Source organism: Amblyomma mixtum, chromosome 3, assembly GCF_055824585.1.
Source record: "Amblyomma mixtum isolate Tamu chromosome 3, ASM5582458v1, whole genome shotgun sequence".
In the NCBI taxonomy this organism is placed as follows: domain Eukaryota; kingdom Metazoa; phylum Arthropoda; class Arachnida; order Ixodida; family Ixodidae; genus Amblyomma; species Amblyomma mixtum.
Window position 1 is genome coordinate 301,979,456 of NC_143014.1, and position 25,187 is coordinate 302,004,642.

Here is a 25,187-nt window from a genome sequence, read left to right on the forward strand (position 1 = left end):
CCCTTCGGAGATTCGAAGCCTGCTCTGTGCACGCTGCACTTAAATGTTGCTGCTATATTCTCGTTACGACAGTGGCCATGGAGCGCAGCGTAATGAAGGACAACATCAAGTTCCTGTACACGCAAAAACAGTTCAGCTCTGAATATTTCTCGCCTGCCAGGCAGCTGGTCAGTTGCTCGAAAGCTATGGCGCTTACATGGTACCAAAAAATTTTTCAAGTCGGAAAAGTTCGCTAAGTGAGCGCGCAGCTGGCCTGATCTGCCTTGTCAAAGACGGCGTTAGAAAGTCCTCAAACACGGTTTTTTTCGCATTCACCCAAAATCCCGAGCTCACAACTGTGCCGTTATCGCAGCGTGCGGCTGTGTTTTGAAAATGTGCTCCTTGCGAATCAACGTAGGTTGGCCGAGAACCTACTGCAGTGTTTTACATATCTACACACGGCGAGGTTTCCATGATGCTGTGGTTCCCACTGCAGGTTTCGGCGAGGGACGTGGCCCTAACACACCCTGGCCCCGCTGTTCGTGCAGCTCGCAGTGCTACCCAAAAGTCACTCTGCCAGCGCATTGTGGTGGCCCTTCTGTCTATCATCAGCAAGAACAGCAGGGCCGGAATCTGGCTAAGTACTTGTGGTCTATCCACAACTCATCCTGCCGCACAGACGCCGAACATGCTGGCAACGCCACTTCCGGCGTCTCTGTACGGGATACCATGCCTGTCCATTAAGCAATAGCATGCAGGCCTGACAAAGCTGCTTCAGCTGGTGTCAGTGCTGTTCCGGTGCATAGATGGCCAGTCCCAGTCCCACCCTTGCCTGCGATAGTGAAACCGGCAACCGAACAGACACTAGATGGTCGCCTGTGCCTGGAACGCACGACGGCCACCCGGCCACAGGTGAATGCCACCTTTCTACACAGCAAGGTTACTTGCGTGAACGTGAACGTCATCGAGGATGGTTGTGGACCGGAGGAGACACTGAAGCTGCTTCACTTATCGGCAATAGCATGCAGTTCTCTTCGGTTCTGGTCGAGCTGCGATGGCAAGTGGTCTACAGATGCACGCCGTAGGACCGCCGGTTTAGAAGATTTCAGCACGCCCATAACACGGAGCCTTGTGCGTCGCATATTATCCTGACAACACTTATCAAATTTCCACGAAAAACACTACGACTACGACGACAGCGAAAACCGCGACCACCAATCCTACGACCACAAAGACCAACGTGAGAGCTATTCACAATGACTATAACAACACGACGACTACCACCCACAACAGCCACGACGACAACGACGGCCAGGCACTAGATGGTAGCCTGTGCCTGGAACGCACGACGCCCACCCGGCCACAGGTGAATGCCACCTTTCTACACAGCAAGGTTACATGCGTGAACGTCATCGAGGATAGTTGTGGACCGGAGGAGACACTGAAGCTGCTTCACTTCTTCTTGGAAATAGCATGCAGTTCTCTTCGGTCCTGGTCGAGCTGCGATGGCAAGTGGTCTACAGGTGCACGCCATAGGACCGCCGGTTTAGAAGATTTCAGCACGCCCATAACACGGAGCATTGTGCGTCGCACATTATCCTGACAACACTTATCAAATTTCCACGAAAAACACTACGACTACGACGACAGCGAAAACCGCGACCATCAATCCTACGACCGCAAAGACCAACGTGAGAGCTATTCACAATGTCCATAACAACACGACGACTACCACCCACAACAACTACGACTACAACGACTACCAGGCACTAGATGGTCGCCTGTGCCAGGAACGCACGACGCCCACCCGGCCAAAGGTGAATGCCACCTTTCTACACAGCAAGGTTACATGCGTGAACGTCATCGAGGATAGTTGTGGACCGGAGGAGACACTGAAGCTGCTTCACTTCTTCTCGGAAATAGCATGCAGTTCTCTTCGCTCCTGGTCGAGCTTCGATGGCAAGTGGTCTACAGGTGGACGCCATAGGACCGCCGGTTTAGAAGATTTCAGCACGCCCATAACACGGAGCATTGTGCGTCGCATATTATCCTGACAACACTTATCAAATTTCCACGAAAAACACTACGACTACGACGACAGCGAAAACCGCGACCACCAATCCTACGACCACAAAGACCAACGTGAGAGCTATTCACAATGACCATAACAACACGACGACTACCACCCACAACAGCCACGACGACAACGACGGCCAGGCACTAGATGGTAGCCTGTGCCTGGAACGCACGACGCCCACCCGGCCACAGCTGAATGCCACCTTTCTACATAGCAAGGTTACATGCGTGAACGTCATCGAGGATAGTTGCGGACCGGAGGAGACACTGAAGCTGCTTCACTTCTTCTCGGAAATAGCATGCAGTTCTCTTCGGTCCTGGTCGAGCTGCGATGGCAAGTGGTCTACAGGTGCACGCCATAGGACCGCCGGTTTAGAAGATTTCAGGACGCCCATAACACGGAGCATTGTGCGTCGCACATTATCCTGACAACACTTATCAAATTTCCACGAAAAACACTACGACTACGACGACAGCGAAAACCGCGACCACCAATCCTACGACCGCAAAGACCAACGTGAGAGCTATTCACAATGTCCATAACAACACGACGACTACCACCCACAACAGCTACGACTACAACGACTACCAGGCACTAGATGGTCGCCTGTGCCAGGAACGCACGACGCCCACCCGGCCACAGGTGAATGTCACATTTCTACACAGCAAGGTTACATGCGTGAACGTCATCGAGGATGGTTGTGGACCGGAGGAGACACTGAAGCTGCTTCACTTCTCGGCAATAGCATGCAGTTCTCTTCGGTCCTGGCCGAGCTGCGATGGCAAGTGGTCTACAGATGCACGCCGTAGGACCGCCGGTTTAGAAAATATCAGCACGCCCATAACACGGAGCCTTGTGCGTCGCATATTATCCTGACAACACTTATCAAATTTCCACGAAAAACACTACGACTACGACGACAGCGAAAACCGCGACCACCAATCCTACGACCACAAAGACCAACGTGAGAGCTATTCACAATGTCCATAACAATACGACGACTACCGCCCACAACAGCCACGACTACAAGGACTACCAGGCACTAGATGGTCGCCTGTGCCAGGAACGCACGACGCCCACCCGGCCACAGGTGAATGCCACCTTTCTACACAGCAAGGTTACATGCGTGAACGTCATCGAGGATGGTTGTGGACCGGAGGAGACACTGAAGCTGCTTCACTTCTCGGCAATAGCATGCAGTTCTCTTCGGTCCTGGTCGACCTGCGATGGCAAGTGGTCTACAGATGCACGCCGTAGGACCGCCGGTTTAGAAGATTTCAGCACGCCCATAACACGGAGCCTTGTGCGTCGCATATTATCCTGACAACACTTATCAAATTTCCACGAAAAACACTACGACTACGACGACAGCGAAAACCGCGACCACCAATCCTACGACCACAAAGACCAACGTGAGAGCTATTCACAATGTCCATAACAACACGACGACTACCGCCCACAACAGCCACGACTACAAGGACTACCAGGCACTAGATGGTCGCCTGTGCCAGGAACGCACGACGCCCACCCGGCCACAGGTGAATGCCACCTTTCTACACAGCAAGGTTACATGCGTGAACGTCATCGAGGATAGTTGTGGACCGGAGGAGACACTGAAGCTGCTTCACTTCTTCTTGGAAATAGCATGCAGTTCTCTTCGGTCCTGGTCGAGCTTCGATGGCAAGTGGTCTACAGGTGCACGCCATAGGACCGCCGGTTTAGAAGATTTCAGCACGCCCATAACACGGAGCATTGTGCGTCGCACATTATCCTGACAACACTTATCAAATTTCCACGAAAAACACTACGACTACGACGACAGCGAAAACCGCGACCACCAATCCTACGACCGCAAAGACCAACGTGAGAGCTATTCACAATGTCCATAACAACACGACGACTACCACCCACAACAACTACGACTACAACGACTACCAGGCACTAGATGGTCGCCTGTGCCAGGAACGCACGACGCCCACCCGGCCACAGGTGAATGCCACCTTTCTACACAGCAAGGTTACATGCGTGAACGTCATCGAGGATAGTTGTGGACCGGAGGAGACACTGAAGCTGCTTCACTTCTTCTCGGAAATAGCATGCAGTTCTCTTCGCTCCTGGTCGAGCTTCGATGGCAAGTGGTCTACAGGTGCACGCCATAGGACCGCCGGTTTAGAAGATTTCAGCACGCCCATAACACGGAGCATTGTGCGTCGCATATTATCCTGACAACACTTATCAAATTTCCACGAAAAACACTACGACTACGACGACAGCGAAAACCGCGACCACCAATCCTACGACCACAAAGACCAACGTGAGAGCTATTCACAATGACCATAACAACACGACGACTACCACCCACAACAGCCACGACGACAACGACGGCCAGGCACTAGATGGTAGCCTGTGCCTGGAACGCACGACGCCCACCCGGCCACAGCTGAATGCCACCTTTCTACATAGCAAGGTTACATGCGTGAACGTCATCGAGGATGGTTGTGGACCGGAGGAGACACTAAAGCTGCTTCACTTCTTCTCGGAAATAGCATGCAGTTCTCTTCGGTCCTGGTCGAACTGCGATGGCAAGTGGCCTACAGGTGCACGCCGTAGGACCGCCGGTTTAGAAGATTTCATTACGCCCATTACACGGAGCATTGTGCGTCGCATATTAACCAGACAACACTTATCAAATTTCCACGAAAAACACTACGACTACGACGACAGCGAAAACCGCGACCACCAATCCTACGACCACAAAGACCAACGTGAGAGCTATTCACAATGACCATAACAACACGACGACTACCACCCACAACAGCCACGACGATAACGACGACCGACCAAGAAAATCGGGACGACAACAAGGACAAGCAGGACGACACCGACGAGTACTAAGCCATCCGCGATGGCTACGTCAACGGCAACGACCACCAACCAGGACAACGCAACCACGAAGATGACCACAATGAGCTACGGAGCCACAACAACCAAGTTAAACATGACAGCCACCCACGATTACCACGACTGCGAAGTCGACCACCACAACCATGAAAACCAAGACGACTGAACACGATGAGCAGCGCCACCACAGCATTCAAGACGAACATGACAGCCACAACGACTGAGGCGACCACGCAAGGCAAACAAGAAGATCACAACAAACACCACTATCACGACAGTTACCAGCCACCTACGATGCCCACGACGACATCGACGACTACCAACCACGACAACGACGACGATTACATCCGACGAAGACGTCGGCCATCACAACCACGGCAACCAAGATAACCACTACGAGCACCACAACCAACGACAGCCACTACGACGACCTCAACGACGTCCACGAACAACTAAGACGACCAACTGATCGCAAAACCACGAAAACCAAGATGAACATGACAACCATCCGCGAAGACCACGACAACGCGATGACTATCAACCACGACGACAATAGCCACCAATATGACCAAAATGAGCACGAACCCAACGACAACCAAGAGAAACATGACAGCAAACTGTGATTACGGCGACGAGGAACACTAGAACCACGACAACCATGGTAACCATGATGACCTCCACAACCACGAAAACCGAGACGACCACAGCGAGTACCGCCAACCCGGCATCCGAGGCGAACTTACAGCCACCCACGACAAACAAGATGGCCACAACGAGCACCACAATCGTGACACTTAACAGCACCCACGATCTCGACACACGTAATGTTCCAGCGGTTAGCTGCCCGGAAAGGGATCCGCTGGCCGCTGCCATCTGAGCCACATTCGAGGGGATGGACTACTCTGTGTCGAGATCAGTGGCCCAGGACTGACAGTCCTGAACAAATTCATAGATACATTCAACGATAACTGCAAGAACAACATCATCATCAGCCTGACTACGCCCACTGGAGGGCAAAGGCCTCTCCCATGTCTCTCCACTTAACCCTCTCTTTTTGCCAGCTGCGCCCACCGTCTCCCCGCAAACTTGTTAATTGGCCCACCTAACTTTCTGCCGCCCCCTGCCACGGTTGCCTTCTCTTGGAAACCACCTAACTTTCTGCCGCCCCCTGCCACGCTTGCCTTCTCTTGGAAACCACTCTGTTGCCCTTGACGACCGGCGGTTACCTTGCCTTCGCATTACATGCCCTGACGTCGCATTACAGGACTGTCTTGAGCACATTTAAGCTTGCAGTCAACGAGTGCTGCAAGAACAACAACGAATTAGGGGATACACCAGAAATCGGTTATGTTTATTCAAGGCTGTATCGGGCGGACCTGATTTAATACCGAGCCGTGCTTACCTCTACAGACTAACTCCAGTCTAGCGAGTTCTCGCTGCGGTATGCCGACTTCAGCAACGAAGACGAGGTGCACCTCTCTGAGCTAAGGGACGTGGACAATTTAGGAGACCTCGTAGTCCTTCCCCCTAACCAGGCACTGCAGTGCCGGCTGCGCAACTTGACCCCAGCGACGGCATCTACTGGTCCTGCAAGGCATCGGCACCTCTGCTGGATATCATTGGCCCCGACAACTCAGTACTCTTCATCAGGGTGACTGTTCCAGTGACCGACAGTGAACCTGCTGTTGTGTAACTTTTTAAGAGGATTCCATAAACCAGACATCTTGTGTGCATAACACTCAGCTTGCCCGTGCAGCGCCTTCTTTAGGGTGTCACACTGTGCTATTCGGAAACTGCTGAGTTGTGTATTTCTTCCGGCAAGTTCTGCCGGCTTAATTTACAGATATAGACTACCTCGACTTCAGCAACTAAGAATTTTTTTTGCATTCCTCTGCGTGGATTTTTTTTCTAAAGTTGCACGCACGTTTGTTGCGAGTTTCCATTTACTCACATCACTTTTTGACCGAACCTTTCACCCCAAAACTTTGCTGCAACGTAATTTTCGATGCTCTTTATAGCCATGTAATTTAATCCCAATGACAAGCAACAGTTCTCAAACACTTCTTAACACGAGTTATTGGGCCGTAATTGCCTTATTATTTATCCTGCAAGCGTGAACGTGCACGCGCTAGCGAACACAACGAGTGTCCAAGTCATAATCAGCCAATCGTTTGTAATTGTAAACGATGAAAACGGTAGTGTTGCCAATTGAGGCTATCAGCCTTCTCGCTGTGGGCTTGTGCAACCAGAGGTATTCAACCACACACAGTGAAGATTAATGTTTACGTACGATAGAGAAGCAACAAATGAGCTTAGGCTTGTTTCGCACTTTGTCGCAAGACCTTTTTTCTTGTGAACAAAATGCGTGAAGTTTTTAGCAGTCCCAGCATATGGGCGGATTTTGAATACTGTACGCCTAATGTGTTCCAGCGCTAACCGTTAGTTCGACGCGCTGAAGTCCGTGCAGCCACAAGCAATGTCGGCGCATGGAAGCTGCTAATATCTATTATTCTGTGCGCCTTCGCGCGCTTCATGCAAAACGCAACAGAAACTTTCATAATATCGTTTGAATATGTACCCATTTAGGGTTTCTTTAGACTGTGGGAATCTGGCTTTCCGCCGTCGCCTTTGCGCGGCTGTGCCGGCCTACCGCGTCGTTTCTCCTCTTTCCCTTGCTCCCGCCTCAGGCGGTGGAGAGGCGGCTGGGTGACTAATCACTGTCATTTAGCCACAGCTCCGCCCCGGCTCCCCAAGGGCCTTTGCCATTGGCGCCTTTTGGCGGGAATCCGGGACCCGTTTTGGCGGCCGCGCATCCCGCGACCGTCCGAGCGGGGCCCAGAGAGAGAGATCCCTCCGAGACAGCGTAAGGTGCGTACACTACTGTTTCTCCGAGCCGGCCGTTGCCGTTCGGACCAGTGCTTACTCGAGCTCGCCCGCACGTGTCCTCTGACCTGCAGCGGCTCGAGCCTGTCCAGCGGGGTCCAGCGACCTCAGACAGCCGTACCTTGCGTTGATTGCCCACTCTCTCTCGCAACCGGCCCAACGGTCGACACGAGAGAGAGATCACAGCACTGCCGCGGGGACATTCTCCTGCAGCGGCGTGTTAGCGGCGCGCATTACTCTGGTCGCTTCGTGCGCGCAGCGGAGCCTTGCTCCTCGCGCGCCCCCGGGACGGGGTGACTATTGAGTGTTTGTGTATCTGCTAGAGGACGACGTGAATAAACGTCTCCTTTGTGAACTTGGAGGCCTATTTCTTTGCGACGAATCGCTCTCCTCCCAGCGGAGGTTGAGTGAGCCGCATCGATGTCCCAGTGGTGTGTGGTGACGGCTGATCGAGGCCCTTGGCTCGCGCGAAGCTCGAACCCGCGGTGGGTGGTGGCCTGTGTCCACGTAGAAACCCACAACTGGCGCCCAACGTGCTAAGTCATTGGCGCTTACGCCTTTGATGGCACATTAGCCGAGCAGGTCGCCTTGACGATCACGCTTGCGCACCGTGTCTACCACCCCCAGCGCGGCACTCGGCAGCTACATGTCGGCTCCCTACGGAGTTGTAGCGTCGTTTGATCCGCTGGCTGCTGTTCCTTCGAATAGCTAGACACCGTGGTTGGCCGCGGCCCCCATTGGGGTTTACGGTGACACAACCCAAAATGTTGACCACGTGGCTCCCATTTTTAGCTGTATCGGAAGCACCCTGCGGTGCATCCGCTGGTCACATGCCTCAGCTGTGCACGCTTTCCGCCCAGTGCGAAAGCAGTTCGTGTCACGCTGCCGCAACCGGCAGTTTCGAACAGCAGCAGCCGTGTGCCGCGAGCAGTCAATTCTGCTCTGGAAACGGCGAGGCGCTGGCCCGGTTCCCTGCGGAAACCGCGCCGCTCATCGAACTAGGAGCCTTGTCTCCCTCGTTCGTGCAGCCCGCCCAAGCCTCCACTGAGGCAGGGGTGCAGTCGCTCAGGCCGGGGCTCCATTGAGCCAGAAGCGGAGAAACTTCGAGTCATACTCGAATTTCCCGCGCCCAAGGACGTACGCGGCCTGCGCCGTTGTGTGAGAATGGCCACTTTTATCGTCCTGTGCCCGCGTGCAGGCACCCTTGACCTAGCTCTTGGGAAAGACTGCCGCGTGGCGATGGGAGCCCGAGCAAGAGCGATCCTTTCGCCTCCTGTCTAGTGCCATTGCCGAGACAGCGCAGCTCAGGCTACCCGACCTGACCAGACAGTTCGTAGTCCAGATTGACGCGAGCGATCTGGGTTTAGGAGCAGTTCTCCTACAGGAATTCGATGGCGTGCTGCAACCGCTGGCTTTGCCAGCCGCTCCTTGCTGCCCTCGGAGAGGAATTATTCCGTGACCGAGAAGGAGTGCCTCGCCATCGTGTTTGCACTGCGCAAATTCGACGTCTACCTTGATAGAACGCAATTCGTGGTGCAGACAGACCACAGTGCGCTCAGTTGGCTGATGCGGCTCCGCGAGCCTGCGGGTCGGCTGGCGCGCTGGGCTCTCCTGATACAGCATTACGACTTTTCCGTGCAGTATCGAAAGGGGAGCACGAACGTGGTAGCTGACGCGCTATCCCGTGCCCCACTCGCCAGCGGCGCCTTGACGCCTGTAGGCGGAGGGGGCGAAACAGCGGACGAGCCGCCGGGCGGCAAGGAGGGGGAGCCCGCAAACGGGTTAACCCATTCCGCTAACCAGGCAAGCAGCGCTTCGCAAAGCGGACGAGAGGCAAAGCTCTTTGTGAGCGCCTCGGAGTTGCCGACGCGAACGGAAATTTTGGCTGCAAACCTGAGTGGGGACGAGACCATGCTCCCCTCTGGGATGACTGGAATCGTTTTCAGTCTTAAGAGCTACTGAAAGCCCAGCAAAATGACCCCTTTTGTCGCGAGGTGAGCGACGGTCTCAGGGAGACGGAGCGCCGTGACGCTACTTGTATTGTAGCGGGCGCAGGGGGGGCAGAAGCCAGCGTGTGTCGCGGCGAACCCCGGGAGTCATATTTGCTGGACCATGACGGGCTCGTGCTGAAATACATAGCCACCGATGACGAGTCCATCGACCCGTTCAAGGTGGTTATCCCCAAAAGTCTAAGAGGCGCACTTTTGCGATTCTCTCATGACGAACCACTGGCCGGTCATCTGAGTGGCTCCAAAGTTTTGCAAAACTGAGTCAATCGGTGACGTGGCCCGGCATGAAGCGTGACATTTTCCGCTATTGCCGTTCCTGCCATGTCTGTCAAGCGGTGAAGTCACGGGGTGGCAAGCCGCCTGGAAGGATGAAACCGATTGACAGTGTGCGTCCGTGGCAGATGGCCACCTGCGATTTGATGGGGCCTTTCCCCAGGAGCAAGCAGGGGTTCATAGACCTGAAGGCCTACGCGTCACGGTCTGACGAGCTTGCGCCGGTACCCGTTGGTATCAAAGGCAAGCGCAAAGGCACAACTGGTGCTGCGGAACGCAAGCGTACGGAGCACCGGTACAATCTGAGGCGACGGTCACCTGTGTGATTGATGCCGGACGGCGGACTTTTCCGCAACCGAAGGCACGCAGCCTCAGCTAGCTGGCGAGCTTTCTCGTCGGGCCCTACCCAGGCATACCAAAATGTCAAATGAAACCCTTCGCTAAGCTCCGGTTTACAATTTCATACCTTTTCGTTTATATTTCGGTAAGTATGCACTGACACAAGTTCCTGTTTAGACTTGGCGCCGCAACGCGGTTTCATTTTGCTTCCAGCCCCACGTACCATTTTTTTGTACACAGATGCATTCGGCGGACGGCACACATAGGCAATATTGCCCGTGCATGAAGTTGGCGGATCATTTTAGGAAGTTATGTTTTCATCCCTTTAACTACTGGTATTTAGCCCGAATAAAGGGAAATCCTCGTGATACAATTGGCATATCTTGATCCGCAACATTGCGTCGTGCATGCAGTCGAAGTCACTCATTCTCTAGCTAATTCACCGTGGTTTCTACTTGATGGGTGCGCTCATTTGCAGTGTGTGGTGCGCTGCACTCGAGTTGTCTAATCTCGCCTTCATCAAGCAGAACGAGCGTTATATATTCACCTATTATAGGAACGTTTAGCACTTTAGTCGCTCCAAAATACGCGTAAAGAAAGCCTTTTTTATGCTTATAGTAAGACTCAGGCGCATTCAACTGCACTTTTTTGGTGCTAGAATGCATGAATTTGCATAATAAAAAATTGGCTATGGTTTAGCTCTGGCTAAACCTGGAGGATTGCGAAAGCAATATCTGCGCGTAGCCATATATTGTTGCGTGAGCTACATTGCCCACAGTCCCGCAGTTTCGCGTGCTCTTTCACGACCATACTGCGCATGCGCGAGGAGCAAGTGCCGTCACTAGCCACAGCTGGCGTGCCTCTTCGCGCGCCCTCGCCTTCCTTTCCTTAAAGTGATCGGAGTGTAAAGCGTTGGCAACGCCAACGCCAATGGACACAATGAACGCCGACGGCCTATCGCTTCAGCGCCGTGTTTCCTGGCACAACGTTGTCAATGCCTGCAGCCCACACCTCTCTCTTATTACCCCACATGCCTATAAGCGCGATTCAGTCGTCCAGTGTCCCAGGGAGCCAGTTATGCGCATTTCCTTTCCTTAAAATGTTCGGAGTGTAAAACGTGGTCAACGCCAACGCCAGTGAACACAACGAACGCCGACGGCAAGGGCTGGGCAAGATACTTCAAAATAGTATCTTCGATACGATACTCGATACCTTTGAAAATTATATCTTGGATACCGATACAAGATACAGAACCGAAACCGATTTTAGATACAAATGCTCGATACTGTATCGTCGATACTTCGATACATCACTGAAATATCAAATATAATACAGGTTATATTACGACTAACGAAGTTTACATAACTGAAATCACTGTCTAATAATGCCGGTAATATAATTGGCGAACTTAGGGAATGTACGCGTGGTTTCTGTAACCTTAAGTGTATTTCTATGGAGCACTTTTCCTGAAAGGACTTATGAACGAATCAGACCACATGGATCTGTTGAAGCTCCGCTGTCTGAACACTTGGCCTTGTTAGAACTTTAATTTGCACTAAAGCCATATACATGTTGAAGCGATAGCTTCCGTAAGCAGCCTAGCGAAAAATCATTTAACCCAAAGTTCCTCATACGAACCAATCTGTGAGCACTTGGCTATATGAATAAACCTGAAACATTTTCTGTTTTCGGTTCGATACTATAGAGTACTTACCCGATGGCCTGTGCCTTTGATCAAACTAAATGATGCAAGCTCCGTGCGCTTGGGAACCGAACAGTTGGTTTGCCAGTACTGCGATAACAAACTTCTGAAGCTGCAAACTATTCTTGAAAAGCTAGAATTAAAACGACAACAATTAAAATGGCTGAACGTTTTTATTAGGCAAAAAGTATTCGTTACGTTTACTTGAAGGACTTAAGTAACAACATTTGCTCGAACCACCGGTCTGAAAGAGCCCCGCGATGTGGGCGCGCTATAAGGGAGACAAAAAAAGGCCTCACTACAGGAGCAGACGAGCACGTCGCAGTATTATACTTGACAAGGCGCCTCTTATCAGTGGATAAGAATGAAGCATAGCCACATCAACTCGAGGATCTTGTAATCATTTGAGAAACTGAAGCTGCACTAACGCCTCCTGAGAGCTACGGCTGGTTATACCGCTTGTCTCTTCAAATGAAAAGAATGCTTCAGCTGACGCATTTGATGCTGCTGGCGCCGATGATCCCACTGCCTCGCGTGCGGAAGAATGCGCGGCTTGTGCTGTGCTGACATAGTCGACAACAGCTTCTTCTGTAAGCTTCTGAGCATGACGGCGGAAGTCTTCCATTTCTGCTGGCAACCACCGCAACTTGAAATAGGGGTGTAGAACAGCAGCAACTGTTGCCTCTTTTGCACTCAGTTTCATCTTCAACAGATGGTAGAACCTGCGGGTGAATTCATTCCTAACTGCATCCAAAAGTGGCTTGCAATAAACATAGTCGGCAGCAGCTTTCTCGTGAAGCTTTGATTCCACTTGAAGAAGAGTTGGGACCAGTTCTCCGAAGAAGCAGTCAGCTTCAGCTTGGAGGCGTGTCAAAGCAGAGGCGATGGGCTGCAAGACATCGCAGTACTCAAGCAGGAAGGCGAAGTCCCTTTCTTCGAATACTTGCAGCTTGAGGGTGTTGCATATGTCTCGAAGCTTGTCCCTCGATCGAAGAAGGTCTTTGATGCTGTCGTATAAAGAATTCCATCGCGTCACACACGGCGTTCGTAAAGAATGCCCTAAGGCGCTCACGATTATCTCGGACGACTTGGGCCTTCGGACGCAGTTCCAAAGTGCCGAACATTTTATCATGGCAGGTGAGTGAATACGCTCAAAAGACACTGTCGACAAAGCTACTTTAACATCCGAAACTGCCACAAGACTGAGTGATGTGACAAGCGCACTGGACATGACGAGGCAATGTAATTTCGGCATCTTTGAGGCCAAGATCAGGTTCTGTCACCGACTCGAAAGACAAGTCATCTGCGGCTCCATCTGCCAGAAAGAAGGTGCTTTCATTGAAAACATTTTTCTAAGAACTTTCGTAAGTATCACACGTTTTATAAAAAGAATGGTTCATCTCGCAAAATACAGGTAAATGAAAATAGAAAGTTTTCTGCTTTGCTAGAAACCACATTTGATAACATTGGCTAATTTTCTGACGTTTACTTTTTATATTTTAGCTGCCGAATTCGTAAAAATGAAATCACCCGCCTTGGCGTCACAGTAGAAAATACACTGGCGGGTATAAGTACACTAAATTGCTTATAACTGGATATTCAGCGTGTGCGCTGTTTGCTTGATTTACAATAATTGGAAAAAATCCCGTCGACTTGCGCGAACTGGCGCCTTTTTGTCACTTTTGCAGGCTACGTCGTGGGTACAAGTCCCTGTTTGGCAAGCACGACGTCGTGCGTATAAAATCATTCTACTTTTAATTGCAAGCAAATGATTTGCTTTGTACCGCTTACCCTCATCGATGATTTCGGAGCGTAAGCCAAACTCCTTAAAAGCTTTAACAAAGTTGCTGGCGTTGTCGATGACGGTGGCTACAATTTTTTCATGGGAAATGTCGAAGTCTTGTCTGATGTCTTCAAGTAATTCGCCGATTTTGTCGTAGGTGTGACGTCCAGCAAACCTTCTGCAGGCTAATGCCAATGATCGCCGTGAGAGAGAGTTGGGACCGATCTAAAGAACGATAAGAAGAGTGTATGCTTGAGCGCAGGCTTTCTGAACTGCACTATTTTTCAAGTGGAAAAATTGCTTACTTACCCAATGAACTGTGACCCCCCTAAAGCTCCGGTGAGGTGTAGACCAGATGATAGCGGTCGTCGCGGCATAAAGTTGGTCAGGCAGTTTCAGGCGTACGTCGCCCAACATTTTCTCCCATTCTTCATCCATTGTTCGTCCAAGCGTTCGTCGTGAAATCGCGGTGCTTCCCGGGCGCAAACCTACGAGTAAGGAACAAAATTTTCTTGATAACTATCTAATCTCCATATTTAGAGGAAAGAGCGTACCTGTTATGAGCGCTACGAAGCCTGGCTCCTCAACCGTCGATAGCGAATGGAGACCGTCCACCACAAACCTAACAATTAGGTTATCCACTTCGGGTTCAGACAGATTACTCCTGGTAGAACAAAGCAGTTTTTTGGAGCATTTTCTCGTTGGTGGTGTCAGCTTTCCTCTTTGTGGTTGTTTTTTTCCAGCCTTCTTTGTACACTTCGAGACTTTGCAGCTCCAGGGGATGTACACGCTGAAATGAAACGATACCTCTTATTACTTGGTTGCTCGCAAAGGGGCATCTATCTGCCTACAGATAGAAAGCGGATAGGAGATAATGGTGGCTGGTCAGCAGGGGCGTATAAGATATTGGAGCAGTACCCCAATACTCACAGCTACGCCTTATCCAACAGACACCGTCGTATTATGCCCTGGGCGCCCTTGCTTAGTTCATTTGGAACTTTCATCCCGCGCCAGGATTGTTTACGTGATAGTCAGCTTTGACTCAAGTGCAACTCGTACTTAACTGCCAGCAAGTTGTATCTGCATGAAAAGAATAGCGACCTCATCAGGCTAAAACAATATTTCAAACAACGTAATTTGACGTAATTTTATCGTTTATTTTTTCGCTTAGCCGAAATGCCCAGCGCCTAGTTTCATCCCGTAAGTGACAGTTAAAATCTCAAATATTAAGGCGTTAAAAACAGTAAAGCTATGAACGTTTACGTACCTTAAGGTGAAGCTTGAAATTCGAAGTCGAGGAGTAGGCACCGTTGATTGTTGTTTTACAAAATGAGCACATGGCCTTGACTCTGTCTTCATCAGATGACGTGACAGTGAAATATTTTCCATCCAAGATGGCACACCGAAGTTCGTCAGCCATAGCTGCTGCTTATCCGCGCGTAACGAGGCGAAGGCTACTGGCGTATACCGCAAACTAAAAACACGTGCGAGCAGTCGCACTGAAATGGGACGGCGGACAGTCGGACGGCACAGAAACGCCGATCCAAAAGTGGTAGCTTGGGAGTTGGCTTAAAAGCAGCGAAGGTGCTGCCGCCCGTCTTGTACTACCGCCTGAGCGAGGGCTTTTACAGTTTTTTTTGTATCGGGTATCGTAAAATACACGATACACTAAAAATGTATTTTCGATACCGATACTCCGATACTCTAGTTTTCAGCACCCGATACCTAATACCGATACACAAAATGTATCGAAAGATACTGCTTATTACTGCCGATGGCCTATGACTTCAGCGCCGCGTTTCTGGCAGAACGTTGTCAATGTCAGCGCATGCAGCGCACACCTGTCACTACCGCCACTTAGCCTAAAGCATGGTTGAGGTGTCCACTGTTCCAAGAGGGCAGTTATGCGCCTTCTCTCTGGTTCAGGTGTCCACCGATAGGCGGTGGACAAAGTTTCAGTTTAGCTGTTTATTTGTCGAGACGATAACAGCAAGTTTCAGCCAGATTCTTTTGCATATATTTATGGAGAAAAGTATGCAGATTTTATACGGTATGCGGACGCATTCGCTCCATGCTCCACACCAAAAGTGGCTCTTTACCATTGCCACTGTTGCATACAAAATATTAATGGCTGGTGAACATTAGGCGCTTCGAGGGGTGCCATGAAAGAACAGCACACGACAAAACTGCACGGCGCAAAAAACAGCACAGTGACAAAACAGCACAGGGAAAAAACAGCACAGCGAAAAAACAGCACGACAACGGAAGAGCGCAGAGAAAAAACTGCACGACAACAAGGCAGCACATCGGACTAGGGTGCAGGGCTGTTATATACTGTAGAAGAAATATAGCCATAATCGCAAGCGGTAAATCACAGCATATATGGCAGCGACTTTGGGCATTAGCGAATGGTCGTTTCACAGACTTAGTAAACAACAGGATAGAATAATATTCGCTATCAGAAATACCCACTTTTTTCTGGCTGGTAATGGAATGAATAATGCTGAAGAAGTTGTTCTGGAAGCATCGGTTGTGCGGCTTGACCATCACGATGCTGAATCCTGACAAATACGCCCGACTTAGCACTCTAGGTGTAAGCTCTTATTCTTCAAAACTCTCGCCCTCGGCTATTGAATCTTCAGAAATTTTGTCTGGAGCGAGCTACAGGGCCTTCGTACACTGAAAATACCCAGTATGCGATGCTTCCATTTAACGATGGCAGGATTGCCCGAGCCGGTGTCTTCAGTTCGTTTGGTGTTCAACCAGGACGCTGCGCAGTGTTTGTCCGAGGCTGACCGGCGTTTACTTTGCGAAATGGCATAAACAACTGACCTGAAAATTCATGCACCAACGTCCATTTGTTGATCGTAATTTTACATTGGAGCTCTTTTTTCACTTCGAAGAGAATTATCTCCAAACATCATTTTTCACAACATTTGACCAAAACTAATTTTATCGCTTAGAAGCCAATTTTATTTACACGCTAATTTTCGACAAATTTGACCCTTTAGGTCAGGAACAACAAGAAACACGTAACAAACACACACCTAAAACAACAAAAAAGGTGGAGTCTACTGAAGCAGAGCTATACAATAAATGCAAAGAATTACATAAACCCCGCTCCAATCACGTTCTTGACGATTCTGGCGTTCCCCAGGGATCCATCCTTGGCCCCCTACTGTTTTTAATATTTATTAATAATATTGTTAATGACCTGTCAGTAGATATTAAGTTATATGCGGACGACTGTGTGCTGTATGAGAAAATAAGTTCCACTGACGATCAAATTAGGCTGAATAATGATTTTGCAAAAATAGTCTCTTGGTGTGAGAAGTGGCAAATGTCAATTAATTTTGAAAAAAACCGTATTTATGAGAATAACACTTAAAAGAACCCTCTTCTATATCACTATAATGCTAAAAATAATTTTCTTTATGAAGTTAAAGAATATAAGTATCTAGGCCTATGGATTTCTGGTAACCTCTCTTGGACCAAGCATGTCGACTATGTTTCATCAAACGCTCTCCGAAAGCTCTTTTTCTTACGACGCTCGCTTAAGTTAGTGACCCCTGGTACACGCCTCCTTGCCTACAACACTATTATTAGACCAATCTTAGAATATGCAGTCATTATCTGGGACCCGTTCACAAACATAAATAAACCTGAAAGAATCCGAAAGAAAGCAGTAAGGTTTATACATAACACTTACGGGCGAGCATCAGTCAGTGATCTCCTCAAAAAAAGCGGCTTTCCCTCTATTCCTAACATAAATCGAATATGTCGCTTAAAATTTTTCTTTCAATTAATTAACAATAATTTCAATGTTGACACCTCTAATATCCTTACTTATTCCTCGGGGTACCAAACTAGAAATCGCCATTCTCTTTCCATAACGCCATTGAATTCGCGAGTTAATTGTTTTAAATATTCTTTTTTTCCAAGGGCCATCACTGATTGGAATAACCTCACGGATGATGTTGTCAGGCAGAGATAATTGCATTTGGTTCAAGAGCACTTGAAATGATTGTTGTTGATGACCTTGCCGCCGTATTTTCTTGCTGATTTTCTATGTGCAATTCTGTTTTTTTCGTATGTATCTGTATTTTTGTATCTTAACACATTGTTTCCCACCTGCTATGATCTTGTGTACAAGATCGTAGTAACCATAAATAAATAAAATAAAAAGTTTCGTTTCCCAGCACGTCTGTTGCCTCTTAATTTTGGTCTGATTAAAAATGTACATTTGAGATATTAATTTTAGTGCTTGCGCAAACACGTGTGCCTTGCTTCTTAAGGAGGGCTACTTAAGGAATATACGGCCGGTGTCATAAAACCCCGCGGCAACGCCAGGTGCACTCTCTAAGTCCAGTGAAATACGTGCTACATTCATCAGTGCAATTTAGATGCGCTCCCATAGGGGCTCCGTGGTTGTGAAGCAAAACAACTTAGCGCTCATACGCGCTCATCGCGTGGGCGCGAAAAAAACAGCGCCGAAGCTGGCTAGATGCAAACTCTGTTCGAACTAGCTGGAGTTGGACTTGACTCAATGATCAGCATACCTTAGGCTATCTTCAACAGCTCTGTTTCGTGACCAGAATAGTCAAGCGATTTATTTCGTGTTGTGGTGATCGTTTCAATAAAATGAAGCTCGGTTCGATATCCGAATTCTCAGGCAACAAACTAAAGTTGCATATCTATTGTCCTTTACACACTTTCGTTCGACTTTTATTTTCTTTTTTTTTCAGCCGTTAGGTGCCATTTTGATGCTTCCGAATTTCACAACTCTTGCGACAGAACAGTACGAAGCAGGAAAAAAAGATGATAATGCATGAATCTGCATTCGAACCAGCGACGCGCTAGGCTTTTCGATGCCTTCGAGCGACATCGCTGCAGCCTCTTGCTCTCCCTGTTCGCCCGTCGACACTAACCAGCGGTACGAACAGGCCTAGCGCGTCCGGGGGTTTCATATGTGCGAATGTGACGATCGTGGAGAGCGAGTTCCGAAGTGTTAGCAAATACAAATGGCCATCGAGCATATAGTTTCGACAACAGTGACCTAAAATGGAGTATTGCTTACATTTTATGACGCAAATATATCGAGCGGGAAGCGCCACTGCTAGGCGGTGTGATCCAGTCTGCCGACCGATGCTGCAGGTGCCCAGGATGCTAGCAGTCGTCGGCGTTGCTCAAGGACAACAAATTCAGTCACTTTAATTATCACAAATGGGCGCCCAACATACTTCTAGGTAAACCAATGTAACGTCATGGTACCGCACACTTCGGAACGAGCAAGAAACGCCAATCCTACGCGGTGACAACAACCTAGCTATGAAGCGTTCCCCAGGCTAGCGCTCGCATTCTTCGCTGATTCCAGCAGTTAGCGCACTGCGTAAACAAGTAAGCGTACAGCCGGCGCAGAAGAGAAGAGATCGTTTAACTTAAGTAAAACGTACCTTGTAATCCATGCAGAACGAACGTGCAACAAAATTAGCGCTGAGTTGCAGTCGTCGTCGTTGGCGCAGTGCTTGGGAAATTACGTACTCGCGCGGTAAATGCTGAATCCTGTACAATTACCTTAACGCGTTCATTTAGCGAATACACGGGCTGTTTGCTACACACACAACACCCAGGGTGCCCTATTTTGGTCGGTGGTGACTTTAGCGCCCCTCACCCAGACTGGGGATACCCCACTTCAAGCACCCGTGGTAGGCGTGTGCGGGACGCCTTCGCGGATGCGTTGTTTGGTTTACTCAACCATCCCGATTCAGCAACGCGGGCTGTGCACCATGCTCGCACTCCAACATATGCTCCGGACCTTACGTGGTGGTCCGGTCCCGGCACTCCTTATGGCACCTGGAGTCTGACTGCTGGGGTAGTGACCCCCACCCTATCATCATCGGTCTTCATCAGTTACGGGCCCGCCGATTGCGCCGTAGGTTTTCTGTGGTCAATTAGGACACCTTTCGCACTACCCTCGAAGATCTCTCTGCAGTCAACTACACGACATATAGACTGCATACAAACTGCGCTTAACAAGGCTATAACTGTCACCTGTACAGACGTCAATCGCCCGGCGCCGGATGTGGGCCTGCTTAACTTGTGGGCTGCTCGCCGACAAGCAGAGATGGCAGCTTCCCAAGACTTGACTTCTGCACAAGTACGCACAAGGCTGAATTACCTTACTGCCAAGGCTCGCAGATATAAACGTGATCTATCGCGAAGGCAGTGGCATGCGTGGTGTGAACAGTTTTCGACAAAGTCATCGAATGCTTCTCTATGGCGACCTTTTCGCGCTACGGAACATGGTTCCCGTCGTCCTCACGCAGCGGACACATCATGCTTCGCTGCTAACTCAGCTCCGGTTGATTTCGCAAAAGATGCAGCGCGGAAGTTTTTCCCCAAGTATGTCGTGTTGCCTCCAAGGACTACAGGAGCCTCCTTGGCTGGCATTCCAGCATATGTCGACAGGCTACTATCTTCAGTCCTCACCGAGGGAATCTCAAGCCCATTTTCCATGCCCAAGTTTCTTGCAGCAATAGATGAGGGCCGTCGGAAGACTGCACCCGGCCCGGACTTCATTCCATACGAGGTGTACAAGAACTTGAGTTCCGCTGTACTCCCTCAACTCCTCGCCACCATTAACAAGGTATGGATAGAAGGCATCGTATCAGAAACTTGGAAATCGGCTATTGTGATCCCCATCCCAAAGCCAGGAAAGCCGCCGACAGACCTTGGTAATTTCCGGCCCATTTCGCTTACGCTCACTTTGTGCAAGCTTACCGAAAAAAATGCTTGCCACACGACTTTCGTGGTGGCTTGAGCACCACGGTTTCTATCACACTGCCCAAATCGGCTTTCGGACGTACATAGGTACAGAAGATGGATTGGCTGTCTTGGCGTCATCAGTTCTAACATCAACTCGCAGCCACAATGTACGTACCGTACTGGCCATGGACGTTGAAAAGGCGTACGACAATATCAGTCATGCTGCTATCCTGGAATCGCTCGACATGCTGCATTTCCCCGTTAGAGTGCGCAATTATGTAAAATCCTATCTAGAAGGCCGATGAACTAAAATGGCTGTTTGGGCTTGATGGTCAGTGATCATGGTTAAAGAATGCAGCGCGAAAAGACAAGGACAAACGAATAATGGCGAAGAATGGGACAGGAAGGGCGCTGACACTTAGCCATACACCTCAGTGGTGAGGCCGTCGGATCATTTGTGCCTCTTCGCGGCATACCCCAGGGATCGGTATTATCGCCCACATTATTTAATATTACTTTTATCCCCTTTCTTGGCGCTTACATGATGTGTCTGATATTAAGTTTTTATTGTACGCTGACGACATGACTGTGTGGAGCACCCACCACGACCTGTTGACTCAAGCCTCCGCCCTACAATCAGCCGTAGATATTACGTCAACTTATGCGTCTTCAATTGGTCTTCAGCTTTCAGTGAGAAAAACTACGTATGTGTCAGTTGCCAACCGCTGGACGCCGTAAACTCGCTGCGAAACCAATTCGTCTCCATTTATCGGGAACTCCACTTCAAGAAAGTTCGACCGTCGAAATCTTGAGCTTAACAATACTTGAGTCAGGAACAGGGACTGCTTGGCTTTCTCGAGCTAAAGAGCAAGCGATTGAGGCGTTAGGTCTGATTAGACGCATTGCTCCTAACACAGGCGGCGCCCGCTCTGAAGTGGAAAATCATTTGGTGCGGGTGGTTGTGCAACCGCGTCTCGTTTACCAAGCCCAATTTCAGCATTTGACGAGGGCCCAGTGGAATCGCCTTGAAGCCGTTAATCGAAAGGCAATGAGCGTCATCACTTGCCTTCCCCGCATCATCCCGATTGTGGCGCTCCAAGAACGTGCGCAGCTGAATACACTAGATGAGCTGGTGCAGCAAAGACGTGATGCTCGCCGGCTTAAGTCTAACCTTACACACGCAACGTGTGCACTCAGAGCGTATGCTTCCTCGCACTCCATTCTACAGCCGCCTCCACCAGTTCTCACTCCCTGGCATTTTGTGCAGGTAGCGATAACAAACCAACTGATCTACGTCGGCTATCATCTATACTGTAAACAAAAATAAACCCAAGAGGGAGTATAAATGTTGGCGGCCACCATTTTTACTCTAATTGTGAAAACATTTACTCCATGAGTCTGGAGTAAAAAGGTGGACTGTCTTCCATTTTACTCCCATGAGGTAATAGAGTAAAAATGAGGATTTACCTGGATTCACTCAAGTCTAGAAAGGAAGTTGATTGTGCCAAATACTCCTCAAGTGCCGAAATGAAGTAAAAAAACACCATTTTGTGCAATCCGCCCCGCCACCTAGCGTCTCGTCTGCTTCTGGTCAGTCGTCAGATAATGACGATGAGTGAAGACCGCTTGGTTACCATCGTCGCTGGATCTCTGCACACTTCTGCTCCTTCACGGGCGCCTGCCGCCGTACAAGATATCGGCTTGTCGCCGTTTTCCGCTACAGTACGCAACATAATTGAATTACTGTTTTGGAGCCTCCAGTGCTCTAACCTTACCTGATTTTTCTTTGTTAGTGTCGCCACCCTGTAACAGCTCCCGTTTAGGCCTAATTCTCACAGGCTTTTTTCAGTGTGGTTTTCGCAGTGTGTTGCCGCAGATTATGTGTTGAATGAACATAGAACTGCGATAGAACGTAGTGTCAACGCTGAGCTCTTGATTGAGCTCATGAGGCTACATATTTCCTCAGTCATATTGAAAATGAAAGCCTTAATGAAATGAATATGTAGCAAAGACTGCCATTCCAAACTACCATCAGGTGTATTTTAAACTTTTTTCTCTGATTTTGAGTCAAATATAGCGTGGTGCATGACCGTGAAAACTACCCGGGGACTCTTTTTCAATTTTTAACTACTGATTATAATGTTACATCCTTTTATCTACGAACGTAACCAACCAAACGAGCTCGTACAGCAAAAGGAGACGACAAGCAGACGACTCATGCTGTCTACGCCGCCGCTGGGCTTGCAAACGGCGAATAGAATGCGTGATGCGGAGTTACATTAGGGCAGCGCAGTTTCCCAAGTTGGCTTGCCGGCGGCCCGCAGAGGTACTGCCCGTTTCCGCTGCTGTCACGGCTGTAAGAATGAGCCTGAATGAGGATAAATAAACATGACGCCTTTCTGGGCTCCATTTCTGTCGGTAGTAAAAAATTTACTCCCTTATACTCCAAAATAACTCGCTCATATAAAGAAGCAAATAAAAAAAACACCATACATATGGAGAAAAAAAACATCCTTTTGGGTGTGCGTTAGAGGACAAGCCATTTACTCCCTTTTGGGTGTTTTTTTGCTAACAGTGTACCTTCGCGGTGGCGTCGTTTCGCGAACGAATTACACAACAAGACGCCCATCTGCCGCATGGATCCATCGTTTTATACGTTGACGCAGGGATCTAGGCATACGAAACCACTACTGCAATTTACTGCCCTTGCAAGCCTGCCCTGAACAAAACGTCCAGGCTTCGCTTCCCAAAACCTCCTTCCTCCTTCTGTGCGGAGATGCTTGCCGTTCAAGAGGCACTGAGGCCGCCGTTCCCTACTGCCTACGGCTCGCATTGTCATCCGCACCGACGCCCTTCACGTCATACGCCTACAACGACACGTCAGTCGCGCCCCAGGCATTTGCCAGGACATGCATCGTCTCGCGGCACGCATCCCGCAGCCAATCCGAATTGAGTGGGTCCCGCGAGACCTCCTGAGTTCGCAAAGCCGTGCAGATTCTGCGACCCGCCTTGCGACCCCAACCTCGTCTTCGCCTCGAGTCCTCACTCTGGTTGACACCACCCTCCTTTTTACAAAAAAAGAAACACCTCCGGCGCCGCACACGTGCTCTAATTCCTCCGTGTGCGGTAACCCTCCCCCGTGGTCTTACCCGTGCAGAGGAGGTTGCGCTTCGGAGGATCCGGGTCGGGGATGCCCTAACTCTAGCCGTGACACGAAAGTGGCCGCAATTCGAAGGTGTGTATCCCCGCCCCGGGTGTCCAGTCTGCAAGAACAGAAATCTTGAGGCCGACATTCACCACCTGCGGTGGGTTTGCCCGGCGTTGAAGCCGACAAGATTTAGGCACCTGACGGCAGTGGGTCTTTCGCCCGACAATAGTGCTTCATACATCGCTTGGACACATGTACCTCATCATCGTTCACTGCTCGATTTTATTAGATCAGCGAACCTTTTCTCATTTATTTAGGCATCCTCATCTATCATTACATGCCGTTTTGTGCCCTTAGGCAATCAACATAGGATTAAAAAAAAGCGAGCACCAGACGTCGTAATCAGCAGCCACGGGACCCGGAGCAGTCTCGCAGCGCGACTGCGCGAGCGGAGCGAAGTGAAGACAGCGAAGGGTATTTGTCGGCACGAACAGTGAGACATCGTGTCGCTGCAATGTGAGCTACGGGTCGGCCGATCGCTGCTGTCAGCCACGGGCCACCGACACAGACGTCTGCCGAGCATCGGCGTAGTGTGGCAAAGCGAAATGCAACGCGGAAACCGCGTTGGCATACGCGGTATGCCGACTGAGATCGGTCCAAGCGAGCCGCTTGGTTTCAGAACTCGCTGTCGTCCCTTGCGCGCTTGACTTTTCTCACCATATCACAGTACCGACCAAGTTTGACGGCATTTCGAAAGGCGCTGGTATGCACAGCATGTATACGAGAGCAGACGACGCAGCAGTCCGTGCGTCACAACTTTTGGGGCCCACGTGACCAGGTTTGCTGCTCTTCCCTGATTATGACGTCACAACACATGGAAACACCTCAGGAACCGAAATCGAAATTGCTCAGTATAGATAATGCTGCAATAAACTGTATAGCGCGCATTTATGAATCGCGGAGCGCGTATCACGTGTCCTGGGGTGATACCCACCGTTTGAAACAAAGAATACGCTAGCCAAAATTTCGGTGTCTCCACCCGAAACGAGCACTCGCTAACTACTAAGGTCGCTGCCGCCTGTGTTCAGACTTACCCCTCATTGCCTTCCACTGTGCAGGGTAGCCAACCGGAATCCTTTCTGGTTAACATCTCTGCCTTTCCCTCCCCCTGTATCTATCAATCTATCTTCTTTAACCGTGCTGTTTTTTCGCTGTGCTGTTTTTTGTGCGCTGTTTTGACGCATGCTGTTCTTTTGTGTCCCCGTGTGTTTATTTGTCTGATTGTTTGTGTCAACCCTGCTTTGTGGCAGGCTTCACAAGAGACTGAA

At 49.8% G+C, this 25,187-nt stretch overlaps 1 pseudogene; it reads right to left on the reverse strand.

The window, feature by feature from the left end:
- Nucleotides 1–12,363: 12,363 nt before the first annotated feature.
- Nucleotides 12,364–25,187, reverse strand: part of LOC149355412 (uncharacterized) — a 26,784-nt pseudogene continuing 13,960 nt past the window's right edge.